Here is a 13,665-nt window from a genome sequence, read left to right as displayed (position 1 = left end):
CTGTGCCAGTTGCAAGCCTGCCAGCACCCAGCCAGCAGTCCCTGCACCTGGCACGGCATGAGTCAGCCACCCGCTGCCACTCAGCCCTCGGCCTCTTCCCAGAACCAGGCTGGCGGCTCACCGGAGCCAGCCCAGGGCCACAAGAGGCGGGCGCCCGCCTGGTCTAGTGCGGAGATCGTGGACCTCATCGAAGTTTGGAGGGAGGCCTCCAACGTCCACGACCTCTGCACTATGCACAGGAATGCAGCCATCTAGGGCAGGATAGCTGCCAGCCTGGCCACCAAAGGCCACATGCGAACCCAGGAGCAGGTTTGCATGAAAATCAAGTTGGTCCTGTGAGACCCCCAACCCTGAGCCCTGAGCTTAGAACATAAGAACATAAGAACGGCCGTACTGGGTCAGGCCAAAGGTCCATCTAGCCCAGTAGCCTGTCTGCTGACAGCGGCCAACACCAGGTACCCTGGAGGGGATGGACTGAAGACAATGACCAAGCGATTTGTCTCATGCCATCCCTCTCCAGCCTTCCACAAACAGAGGCCAGGGACACCGTTCCTACCCCATGGCTAATAGCACTCCATGGACCCAGCCTTCATGAATTTATCTATCTTCTCTTTAAACTCTGTTCTAGTTCTAGCCTTCACAGCCTCCTGTGGCAAGGAGTTCCACAGGTTGACTATGTGCTGTGTGAAGAAGAACTTTCGCTTATTAGTTTTAAACCTGCTGTCCATTCATTTCATTTGGTGTCCTCTAGTCCTTCTATTATGGGAACTAATGAAGAACTTTTTTTTATTTACCCTCTCCACACCACTCATGATTTTATAGACCTCTATCATATCCCCCATCAGTCTCCTCTTTTCTAAGCTGAAAAGTCCCAGTCTCTTTAGCCTCTCTTCATATGGGACCTGTTCCAAACCCCTAATCATTGTAGTTGCCCTTTTCTGAACCCTTTCCAAGGCCAATATATCTTTTTTGAGGTGAGGAGACCACATCTGTACACAGTACTGAAGATATGGCGTACCGTAGTTTTATACTTCCCCTCCTCCTTCTTCCCCTGGCTTCCCCCTTCCAGCTCCCTCCTCCCAGGTTTCCCCCTCCCCTCTTCCACCCTCTCTCTTCCCCTCTCCCACCTCCTTTTCCCAGTCTCCCCAGAGGTTAATCCCCCCCCCACCTCCAGTTTTGTTAAATAAAGAGAGTTTCTATTTCTGAACACACGTGTCCTTTATTTTTTACATCAGGAAGGGGGCTAGGGAGGGGTAAGTGGAAGGAGGTGAGGGAGGAATGGGGCACAAGCCCCAATGGGGAGGCCTGGGGTAGCTCTGCGGGCTCCTTGGGGTGGAAGCTCTCCTTCAGGGCCTCCTGGATCCTGACAGCCCCCCGACTGACTCCCCCGGATGGCAGCTTCCGGCAAGTGCAGCCGGGCTGATGGCCGAGTGAGGGCAAGCAGAGCACTCCGAGACACAAATGCTTTGCTATCCCTCATCGAGTTAGACAAGCAAGTGGGGAACCCTGAGAACTGTCTGTCCGGGGTGGGGGTCGGGTCCCTTTAAGCACAGCCCTCGACTAGCCTGAGGCAGCAGCTCCACGCTCTAAGTCCTAACCTGATGCCCTGCCGGCACTGCTTCCGGACAGCCTTAACTTCGGTTTAGGGTCCACTCAATGTGGACATGCTATTTCGAATTAGCAAAATGCTCATTCGAATTAGTTTTCAGGTCTAGATGCACTAATTCGAATTAGCTTAGTTCGAATTAGTGCTGCAGTGTAGACATACCCACAGTGCCCTGAGGCATAGGGTTACCTCACACATGCCCTTACTTTAAATTTGCATCACTTCTCATTTTGCCAGAGGCCACTCGACCTCCCCTCCATTGTAGACCCCACCCCTACTCCACCTCTTCCCTGATGGTCTCCTGAGAAACGCCCCATCCCTTCTCCTCCCCCTGCCTCCCAGCATTTCCAGAGCACCGTGAATCGGCTGATTTGCACCCCATCTCCGCTCAACCCAGAGCTTCCCAGCCACTGCTCAGACCTCCCCTCGCATCCTTCAATCTTCTCTGACCCACCCCTAACTTCCCAATCTCCTACAGATCTGTGCCCCACTGCTACTCCCTTACCCCACACGCCATCTCGTCAGATCTAGGTTATAAACCACTTCCCTCTGTCTGCCTTGCAAAGCCCTGCTGGCAGCCAGTGAGTGCTTCAACCAAATCCCAAGCTATTAAAAATGCACGAGGCAAAGCCCATGAAAGATTCAAGGCAGGGAAATGTAAACCCGCTTGGGGAAAGCTGTGTCAAAGTTCCAGCTCCACGGGTCAGCAATGGCTGCTGATCAAGTCAGTGCTTCCTTAATGTTGGTAACAAGTGGGTGTCAGGGAATCAATGAGAGACAGTAGCTAAGTGAGGACCACAAATCCCAGGCTGAGAGGAGGAAACCCTGGAAATGGCAGCAATTAGAGTAATTCATCCTCTTGATCCTGTCAGCAATCCCCGAGGTAGCTGGAGAAGGAAAAGCAGCTGAGGCAGAGGGAAATGGGCACGAGGGAAGGGAGGGGGCAGGGAAAGCCGTGCATCTCCAGCAAACTAAACAAAACGTTCCCTCCACTTGTGTCCCACACATGGTGTCTCTACCTCTGGCTCCTGCAGCTTAATAATAACAAGCCCTATGTATCTGCAGAGCTCCAGGTCAGGTGCCACCCTCCTTCTTGGACTACAGCGGTGGCACAAAAAGTGGCTAAGTGACTTGCCCAAGGAGTCAGCCTCTGGACACTTCTCACAGTGGCAAAGCTGGGAAATCGGGGGTCCCAGTTCCCACCTCCAGTGTCATATTCCCTGTGCCAGGCAGATGGGGAATTCACACCATGAATCTAGGGCCAGGTTCTTAATCTTTGGAATGAAACATCCTCCACTGCTCTACAGAGCCCCAAGGACTGGAGGAAACGCTGCAGCATGTAAGACAGAAGATGCAAGGTGAGAGGATCTGTTTATTAGTCTGGGGAGTGGCAGAAATGTAACAAATGTTAGAAATGTCATAGGTCATATTTATTTATTCTCCTCCCTGCCCCTACAATGAGCTAATCCCTGCCCCCTCCCGTCCCCACAGCTCTCTCTGACATCTTCTGTCCCACTGTTGGGTTAATAAGGATGATTTCAAAGGCCCTGAGGCCAGGTCTGCACTGGCGGAGAAAATCGATGCAAGATACACAATTCCAGCTACGTGAATTGCATAGCTGGAGTCGGTGTACTTTGCATCAATTTTCTGATATGACCCACCCTTCCCCAGTGGGAGGTTGATGGGAGAAACTCTCCCATTGATTTCCCTTACTGCTCACAACTGCAGGGCATTCCAGGATCGACAGGGATGCCCTCAGCATTTGATTTAGCAGGTCTAGTAAAGACCCTCTAAATCAAACCCCAAAAGATAGACCTCTGCAGCATAATTCTTCCCGGAAGTGGAGATGTACCCTGCGTGAGGTGAATTGGGCACCTAGAGCCCACTGGCACTTTGAAAATCTCCCCCAATCTCTTTTTTAAAGCCACCAAATCCAGACTTTGGGTTGTGCCTTTTCATGCTCATCGTTCTCCTCTCTCACCAGAGACAACAGCTCAGGGGCCTACGCCTCAGGGCTCTGTGAAATCCCTGCCACTGCAGACTGCCATCCCCGTAGAGCTGGGGAAGTCCATCATCCTCCCAAGGTAGAGAAGCTGGAGGCTCAGCAGGTTGCTCTGTGTGCGTGTGTCTCTCTGAGGAGCTCCTAGTGGATGTGACAGATCCCATGGGGTCTTACAAACAGGGATTGTTCTCTAGCCCTTGGCAGACGTACACCCCCCAGCAACTCCACTGCTGGGCCAGGTGGTAGGCACATGTGCTGTCACCTGCTCCCCAGGGTGCCTGCAATTCAGTGGTGCAGGATGTAGATAATGTGTAAAGTAGGGAGGTAAACTATGAAGCATGTTGGTATCCATGGGGCTCACCCGTATGCTTACCAGTCCTTGTCAGTTAACTCTGGCAGTGGCCAGCCATGCTGTGCTAGAGCAGCCCCAGCCATGGTGGGGCCGGTAGACTGGGCTGCAGGATGCCAGGCAGCAGGACCCAGGTTAAACTGGTAGCTACGTGCTATCATTTAGCTGGTTAATCATTTGAATATCCCGATATTAACATATATTTAACATTCCTTATATTTAAAGAGCCTACTTCCACTTTGGTTTTTATAAATAAAAAGAGCACATTGCTTATCTCACTGATTTCTGCTCTTGCTGCCGCAGGCTCCTCGTTTGACTTATAAATGCTGTCAAAGGCAGGGCATATCACAGACTGAGGGCAGTTAAAAAAAAAACTGATAGGATCAGAGGAAGCAGCAATGGCACCGAAATTCCTACCCGCTGGGGCCCAGATGGATGAGTTTGTCCTGCCAGAGGCTGCCACCTGCAGGTTTTGTCTTATGTAAGAGGCTGGCAGGGGGGGACGACTCATCCCGGGTGTAACTCTTGGCCCTCTGTTAAACAAGAAATGGAGCAAAGTGCATACAAAGGCTGCTGAGAAAAAAATTAAAGGGCCAACTGTTCAGGGGACTGCCTGAGTGGTAGATGTCTCTTGTAAGTCAGCCTTTGATAAAAGCATCTCACTATAAGCTAGTTCTACCTTCCCCCAACTCCCGCCTCCCTCACCCCTGCAAGCTACAGAAACTACACTGTAAATCTCTCTTGTATGTGCAGAGGGGGAAAAATCCAGCTACAGTATCACAAATCACTTTCCTAAAGTACCTCATTCTCTGTATGCATTCAGAGAAACAATGCAGAAAATGGAAAGGAATAAACACAAGAGCACATTGCTTATCTCACTGATTTCTCAAAGGACTACTGACCTTTTCACAGCAAAGTCACTGGTTTGAATCCAGCTCAGACCTACAGTATTTTTGAGAGTCCGCAGATGGCACTATCGCAGATAGTCTGACATATTCTGTTTGACTGACTGCATGTGCATTTAGAACTTGGTGAATGCTCATTGTTAGCTGTGGTGCAATTTTTTAGATGTTCTCATCTTCCTGAGTCATTTCTTAGGTGCATAGCTGCTACTTATAACCCACGTGAGTACCCCAAAACAAAATAAAAACCTAACCATTTTCTATGGTGTCAGAACACTAGAGTGAATGAAAATCATTATAATCAGAATTGTGCAAATAACTGATTGTTTGGTTCTCGGGCAACTCTGAAAAATCAGAAAAAAAATCATTCCAGGTAAAAAAAATATTGCAGTTGAAAAATTTCACCCAGCTCTGATTACCATCTCATGACCTACGTGTAATGAGTTAAAGAATCAAGCTGACATTACTTAGTGGACAAGCGTGACCCTAGGTATGCCTATATTCATACCCTACATATGACTGCAATAATATTTGTTCAAAATTTGTTAATTTTCAAAGTATCATCTGATACAATACCCTGGCTAACAATATGACTGTAAAATGCATGTTAATGTTCCAAGTGAAGCTATGAATTCCCTGTGTATGATGGGACTAAAACTTGCTTAAGGCCAGACAGCCCAGCCTACGTAAAGGTGATAAACAGATTTGTCCTAGAGAAAGGAATACGAGTTTATCTCAATTTGTATATTAGTTGTGAACAATGCTATCAAGTTACATTGTTGGGGATTATCCTGATCCTGAACTCAGAAGACTTAACATGGGTTCTGTACGCCAGAGAGACTGAATCCCCAGAAGACAGAGACATCTCAGTGGGGATATAAGGAACACAGAGAGAAGACTCCATCTTTATCTTTCACCTCAGAGGCAAAGAAACCAAGCAATTTGATCTCTGTTAGGGATCCTGACCAGGCTGGCTAGGAAAAGGCTGGAAGGAGGCAAATCATCTTGAACAGAGACTATATCTTGCTATGCAGGTGGAATCTCTCTAATCCGGCACTTTCTGGTCTGGCGACATCCATAGTCTGGCATGGTTTTAGTTAGTTGCTGTCTGCTTCTCTTGAGGTGGCCAAATTTCTCTCAGTCCTGTAAAGTTTATTGACAGCTACCAGTCCTGGCTCTCAGTGTTCTGTGCTGTTATTTAGCTCTAAATTACCCCTAAATGTCTTCTAAGAGCCCAGCAAGCCATGGAAGTGCTGGCAATGCTGCTAAGCGTAAGCATGTTTTTTTATACTTTATCTACTTAATTCCTTGTGCCAATACAGTCAAATTATGTAACAACACTAATGCTTTGTTATGAAGGGAGCTGATAAGCTCTGGCTAGGCGTAGGCTAATATAGGGTGTATCAGTACAGCCATACGTTGTTAAGCAGCATTGCAAGCACTGTTCTATTTATTCGCCTCGGTGAAATAAAAATGAAGAAACCCACTCACTACAATATTGACCTCCCGTGGTTCAGCAAATTCTCTAGCTCGCCACCAGATCCCGAGGGTGCCAGACTAGAGAGGTTCAACCTGTTTTAGACTTTTAGATGCATGTTTTCACTTGTATTTGCCTATCACCCGTTCAACCTTTACCTCTTTTACTTGGTATCACTTAATCCCTGTTCCGCTTTAATAAAATTGTTTTAGTTTTACTGCGAAGGGGGCTGTGTTTGAAAAGGAGGGTGTATTTACCCCTGTTAAATTAGCAAAGGGTGATTATTCACACTAATGGAGCAGCAAACTTCAACTCTCCTGTGGCTGCCCAGTGGCGGAGCAGTTTCTCTGCAGTGCACAGCCCCTGAGGAGCTCAGGGGCTATCGTTCAGTGATTGTTGCCAGGTAGGCGAGGCTGGGGCGGGAGAGGCTGGAAGAGTTTGCTGGAGAGGCAGACAGGCTGATGTCGCAGGGAGCCGACACGCAGTCGAATCGCCAGCAAAGCCTGCTCGTGCTGAGGCAGAGAGGAAACAGAGCGAGAGCTTTGGGTTTTCCCATTCGCGTGTTCTAACGAGTGTCCACAATTCAAAAGCCATCCAAGCAGGCACTAATTGGGAACCTCGCTGGCAATCTGAGGCAAGAGGCAAAGGACTGACTGATCCATGGAGGCTGAATTCTCTCTCCACCCCAGCCAAGGGCTCCTGCAGGTCTGATGTGAGGCACTCTGGTTAAGCAGCATAAGGGTACCTCTCACTGGGGCTGCCCTTGCACTCTGGGCAGGCTCCAGATCTGTCAGCCAAGCCTCCTTACCACTTCCTCCCAGAAATCCAAGCTGCCTGGGCAGTAGAGAGGGACACACCCATGGTTCTCTGGCTCAGGACCATCCCACATGCATATTCTTTTCTGCATCAGAAGGGGGATGGGGACATTGAGTCCAGAGAGCACTCAAATCGGGACAGGATCTTTAATAGGGGACATGGGGGCCTGAGTGAGGGTAGTCTGGTTTGCATGTCTGGGGTGAAAAGCTGGTAAACCCTAATCCTCTGTCCTCATGCACTCAGCCACCAAACTTCAGCAGCACAGAGTGTGTCTCCTTCTACCTGCCTCCAATGTTCTCTCTAATCTTTTCTAGCTGCGTGCAGATTTGTTTCTGTCCATGTGCAGAATACATTTTTATGTGCACCAAGGCATGTCTGGATGTGCACCACCAATAGAAACAAAACTTAGCTGTGGGCGCTCTGCTAATCAGCTGGACAGCATCTGAATCTCTCCTGGCTGGCCACTCAAGGACACAGCTTACAAGAAATACTGCCTGCCTCCCACACTACGCTAGACCTGGCAGCTCAGCTTCAGCTGAGAATATGGAGCTGGAGTCAGCTTACCTTAAGCCAGGGGTTTCAAACTTCGTGATACTGCGACCACCCCTCTAAGTTGCTTGCAACCCCCCAGGGAGTTGGGACCCACAGTTTGAGAAATGTGGCCTTAAGCCAAGCTTAGTGGCATCCCTACAACGAGAAGCTGACGGGAGCAAACACTCCCATCCTCCTCCCAAAAGGGGGAGTACCATTTGCTGGCAGGGGCACTCTCTGAGTTCTATTGATTGAGTCTTAACTAGACCCACTAAATCAAATGCCAGAAAATTAGTCGCGACAATGGCAGTCTGCCATTTAGTGTAGACGAGGCCTCAGAGTGCAGGCACAAACCCCAAGGCTTACAGCATGGCTCTCACTCTGCCAAGTTACTGGGAAGCAAGTGGCTTCCAAAGCACCTACAATACATCATGCAGGAGCATGGCCATTCACTCATTTCCTGATCACTCAGCTCTTTACACCCGGGACTCTCTGCCTGTCCCATCCCCCCACTTCTCACCCAGCAGATCACTTCTGACAACACTTCTACAGCATAGATCAGAGTATCTGTGAGCCCTGCATTCCAGTTTGCCAGGCACAAACCTCTTCCCAATACCAATCTGACCCTTAGTATGCATGAACTGGATCACTGACTCTCACAGCAAACATATTGCAGCTCCATATATATTACAGAGAGTTTGTCTGTCTGTTTGTTCAAAAACTCCTAAACGGTAAGAGCTAGGACCAACACATTGGATACACAGCTTCCTCTTGTCATAACTTAAAGCGAGGGAAGGGCTTTGTTGTGCCAGGAAAATGGGATGTGCCTGGAATGGGATTGCTTCTCAGAAAACTATACAGAAAAGAGACAGAACTACCAGGCAGGTGAAAGGGGCTGGGTGGGGTTGACTCCTCACCCCTGTCTGGGACTGCTTCAGTCCCGAGCCTCCTATCCCCCAGGCATCTTTAGGGAGGCTGCCCCCATTCCTACAGAAACTTTGCTGGCGATTCCCCTACGTCAGGGAGTGAGGGGAAAGTGCAGAGTTTGTGGCATTCCTCAATCTGACTGGGAGTTCAGGGGGCAGACAAACCTGGACATGCACCTCCCCGCCCTCCTCCCCCCATATTCTGTGCCTGCTGGAGCTACAGCAACCATGGAGAGGTGCTTCTCACCTGGCCCCAAGCTGCTGAGGTGAAAGAAAGCTGGGCTAGTCCTCTCTCCCCAAGGCAGCCTGCACACTGAACCCCTCATTCCCAACCCTGTTCCAGAGCAATGATTTAAATGAAGCATGTATATTTTCCTTTCATTTTCCAAAAAACAAAAATCAATTGCGTTAAGGACCTAAGCAACACCAGGTAAATCTAGTTACATATAAACCTAAAATTCGAGCACAGCTTAATGGGATACACTCCCAGTTCCACTCTCAAGTCTCCACTTTCTGTCTCTCCCATTCCACCCTCCTGTACGTGAATTCAGAGAGTGACCTTGTCAGGGCAGGGCCCCATCTCCCTACACCCCTGCGCAAAGGCTACTCTTGCTGCTGCTGCTGGAAGAGGACACGGGGGCAGCAGTGTAGTGCCCGGTATGGGAGAGCCCCACAGCATTTAACACTGGGAAGGAATCAAGAGGGCTTTATTAAACCTCTGTGAGAATCCATCAAAATGCCTCTGAAATCCTAGGGACAGTAACTGAGGGTGCGTCTACACTGCACCACTAATTCGAGATAACTATCGTTATTTCAAAATAACAATGCGCGTGTCTACATGGCCATTCCGTTATTTTGAAATAATTTCAAAATAATGGATGACTTATTCCAAAATCTCTAAACCTCATTCTATGAGGAATAACACCTATTCTGAAATAGCTATTTCAAAATAAGACGTGTAGACGCTTCACTTCTGAAATTTCGAAATTGCCTCTCACCAGGCCATTCTAAGTTACTCCTCCCCAGTGCTCTAAATCAAGAGAGCACGTCTACATTAGGGAAGCCTACCTCGGACTAATTTTGAAGTGTCCCTGCAGTATAGACGTGCTATTTCGAAATAAGCAATTTCAGAATAACTATAGCTCGCTTCGAAATAAGTGTGCAGTGTAGACGTACCCTTGAGTGATCACCTGTCCATAAAGCTAAAGAAGCACCTTATACAACCCACTGACCAGATAGGATTTAATTTCCCACTAACTCCTGGGGACTTTTCCCCTATGGGAACATGGGAGGGGTGGAGGTAGGGAAGACAGAAGAGCAGAAGAAGCTGAAGGACAGCAGAGGGTGGTGGCTGGGCTGGTGGAAGTGCCAGTGAGGGATTCACCACAGGTGAAAGGACCCATGTTAGTACAAACAAGTGACTTGCCCCATGTGAAATTAACAACCCTGCATCTGAACTCACGCTGCTTCTGGCTTTTGCTGCCCACCCTGAGGCAGCGTGTACTGTGGCCCTGATGGCACTAGGCAGGCAGGGGAGAGGCTGCTCATCAGAGGCGTGTTGTGTAGCGTCAGCAGCACACGCTGGAGAGTTGCTTGGAGCCGCTGCTGGGATAAAGCCCCTAGTTGAGCTTTACAACACATCAAGAGTCGGGTCTGGGCCCAGCGGCGTGCAAGCAGCTTGGACCTCGGCGGCACCTCACACCTGCTGGCAGTGATGCCCTTGGAGGGACCAATCAGGGAGGGCCGAGTGGGAAATCCAGGGCAAGATTAATCTTTCTGGCTGTGCCAAGGAGTCCCTGCAAACCAGCCAGCAGCCTGGAAGGAGCAGTATGATGTGCTGCCCCAAGGCTGGGGCTGTGGGCCTTGGGGCCTGTGCGGTTTGCTGGGCAGGTGAGTAAGAAGGGCTTTGCATATCAGAGCCTGGGATAAGCTTGGTGACTCCTCTCTGTGCCAGGAGAGGTCTCCAGCCTTCCCTCCCCTTCTAGGAACATGGGTGCGTGAACCAGAGGTGCTGGGGCTGCTGCAGCCCTCCTGGCTTGAAGTGATTTTCGTTATTCACAGGGTTTGGAGTTTGGTTCAGTGGCTTTCAGCACCCCCGCTGTACTAAATGCTCCAGTTCCTGGAATTTCCTGGTGTTGCTGCTGTAGAAACAGCCCCGACAATCAGTGTCTAATCCCTCATCCTCTCCTTTCATTGCTCAGGCAGCACCTGGCCCTCTCCCCATGACCATCTCACACCCAATCCCCCTCCCATCCTCTCTCCCCTAAACCAGTGTTTCTCAACCTTTTTTTATAAAGTACCCCTTTAAAAAAGTTATAAGTACCCTCAGTGCCTACAGTTTTCAAACACACACATTTTTTTTTCTACCATTGCAACACATTTGTTTAAACAACTTAATCGTAGCCAGGCGGGCAATGAAATTTTGGGGTGTAAAAAGTACAAAAATAATAAAGAGCTGTAAAACTTAAAACAAAAATTCAGTTTTCTCTAAATTTCAGTTGTGTTGACGTACCCGTCAGACTTCTCTCGAGTATCCCTAAGAGTACTCGTACCACTGGTTCAGAAACAATGACATAAACCAACTAGCATCCAGTCCTGCCACCAGCAAACCAACCCTTCCCCAATCAGCCAGCAACCCAGATGACACCACCTGACCAGAGAGTTCCCTGTAAGTTGTGCGCTTGGGTGGCCACCCAGGAGAAATTCAAATTCTGCCCAGCTGATTAGCAGAGTGCCCACAGCTGGCAGCATGTGTTTCTACTGGCGGTGCACGTGCCTTGGTGCACCTAACAAAATTTATTCTGCCCGCAGCTGGAAAAAATACGAGGGAACATTGCACTCGACAGTTTTCAATCTGAGAATCAGAGAATCCTAGGGCTGGAAGAGATCTCAGGAGGTCGAGTCCAACCCCCCAGCCCGAAGCAGGACCAATCCCAGTGTTGCTCATCCTACCAACCTCTACTCTCGAAAGCTCACAAATCTCACTGTTGCTGTCACTCAGCTTCCCACCCCACCCCTGACCCTCCCTGGGCTCGGAAGGACCTTTGGGCTTCCCCACAGCTCTGTCAACACAGACGAATGCTGAAGAGTCTGCTGCACATGGAGCCTCCTGCTTGCTGCAGCAGTAAAATGAATCCTATACGTCGCAGGAGGAGTGGGAGCCCGCTGTACAAAAAAGCCCATGTCAGACGCCACTCGGAAACCCCTCATTAGTTTCATGTGATTTAGCCTTTGTGCAGCTGTCTGCTTAAGTCGTCTCTCTGAAGGTGTTAACGAACTGGGGGAGGGAGGGTTGTTTCATATTCTTTCCCTCCTTGCTTAATGCAAAATGATGGCCTGTTATGTAAGTTGCTGTCGGACACGTTTGCATTATTTTTTATTGTCGTTCTTCAGAGGAAGTTTGACTGGGGATTCGTCTGCGTCTCTCAGACCGTCTTCTTTCCCCAAAGGAGAGGAAGGGAGGAAAAGGAGGACAGGAACAGTGGGACAGAAGATGATCGACCTGCCTCTCTGGCACGCTAAGAGCTGGGAGATTTCCAATGTTGCTGGAGCATTTGGGGCATTGTATCGCTCGGTGACTTTAAAGCTGTCTGACATGGTGCTAAAGGTTCCTGGCAAAATTGAAAAGCAGGAGCAAATGGAAGAGGGGTGCGCACTGGGAGCCCTGTGTGGGTCTGTCTGCATTCAGGTGCTCTGGAGGATAACAGGATGTGCTAATCCACATATTGGCACTGTGCCACAGGAAGGAGGCATCGCCTTCTGGAGGGGACACAACATGAGGCCCTGGTGCCTGCTGGATGCCACAGAGCCAGCAGCATTTTTTGGACAGGGGTGATGATGACCCAGGTGGCCTCCTCAAATTCCCACGTGGGAGATTTCTGCCTGTCTCTGGAAAATTCCTCCTGAACGGTCGATCAGATCCTTTCTTTCCTGTCTGAAAAGCCCTTCCGAATGATATAGTGGTGTGATGCTCTGTTACACAGCTGCCCTATCTCTGGGAGGAGGGAGGTAGTTATGCAAGGGACTGACAGGCCACATTCTGTTCTCAGTTATCCCAGTGTAAATCTGGAGTTACTCCAGACAAGTTACTCTAAGTTTACACCAATAGCATAGAAAGCACAGTGTGGCCTTCCCCCCCCCCTCCCCCCCCCCCTCCCCCACAAGAGTGCTTTAGGATCCCATGAGATGAAAAACAATTAATCGGTGATTTTTTGTTTAGGATCAGATATAAAATGTGCCCATGACTCGATATTTTAACTCTGAGTGGGTGTACGCATGTGGGATGTGTTACACACGCATGAACGCACAGGATAGGGTGGAGAGAAGATAGGGAGTGGCAGAGGGATAGAGGCCCAGGGAGGAAAGGGGACAGAAGAGGCTACCAGCGTGAACCAGCCATCCCTAAGGTTTGGTAACAGATGGACATTGACAGCCACATCTAGGGAAGATAAAGAGACATTCAGGCAAGAGAAGGGCAGCTCTCCTGGCACGTCTCTCACATGGGACTCAAGTGGGAGTCTATTAAACACCAAATACTCCATTTAATTAATGTCAGGGTTTGACAAGAGTTGACAAAAGCCAGGAAATTCAGATGACACATCACCCTTATTGCGGCTGTAAGTCGGGCTGCAGCACAGCAGCGATTCCCGATTCTCGCTGTCTCTGGTGTCAATTCGGAGTCACTTCATTAAGTCAATGGAATTACACGGGTGTAAGCAAGGTGTGAGTTCTGGGAGAATCAAGAGCAGTGTCTGCTGTCTCCAAATACCCGTCACGGCTGGTGTCACAACCAGGTATTTAAAATTGATTTATTCCACTCCTTCCTTGGTGCAGTCCCCGGGGGCTAGACAGAGCGGGTGCATTTCCCTCGGAGAAGCTCTGGTGTCAGCAATAAGCACTCCGGAGGTTCTGTGGCTGTACCATGTCACCATTCTGAAGCGGTGGCATTTGACTCCCACTTTGCACCAGAGATGACACAAGGTGCAGGGCAACAGAGAATCAGACCTGTAGAGCACCAGGGGTACCCCAAGTAACATGAGACACAGTGCGGTAGTGC

At 49.4% G+C, this 13,665-nt stretch overlaps 1 protein-coding gene across 6 annotated transcripts in view; it reads right to left on the bottom strand.

Annotated features, from left to right (window-relative positions):
- The window catches only part of CACNA1G (calcium voltage-gated channel subunit alpha1 G), a 332,806-nt gene that overhangs the window by 216,526 nt on the left and 102,615 nt on the right, over positions 1–13,665 (bottom strand). The gene's annotated exons all lie outside the window — the stretch shown is intronic.

This window comes from Pelodiscus sinensis, chromosome 20, assembly GCF_049634645.1.
Source record: "Pelodiscus sinensis isolate JC-2024 chromosome 20, ASM4963464v1, whole genome shotgun sequence".
In the NCBI taxonomy this organism is placed as follows: domain Eukaryota; kingdom Metazoa; phylum Chordata; order Testudines; family Trionychidae; genus Pelodiscus; species Pelodiscus sinensis.
Note: the sequence above shows the minus strand (reverse complement) of the source record. Positions and strands in the feature narration are given on the sequence as shown.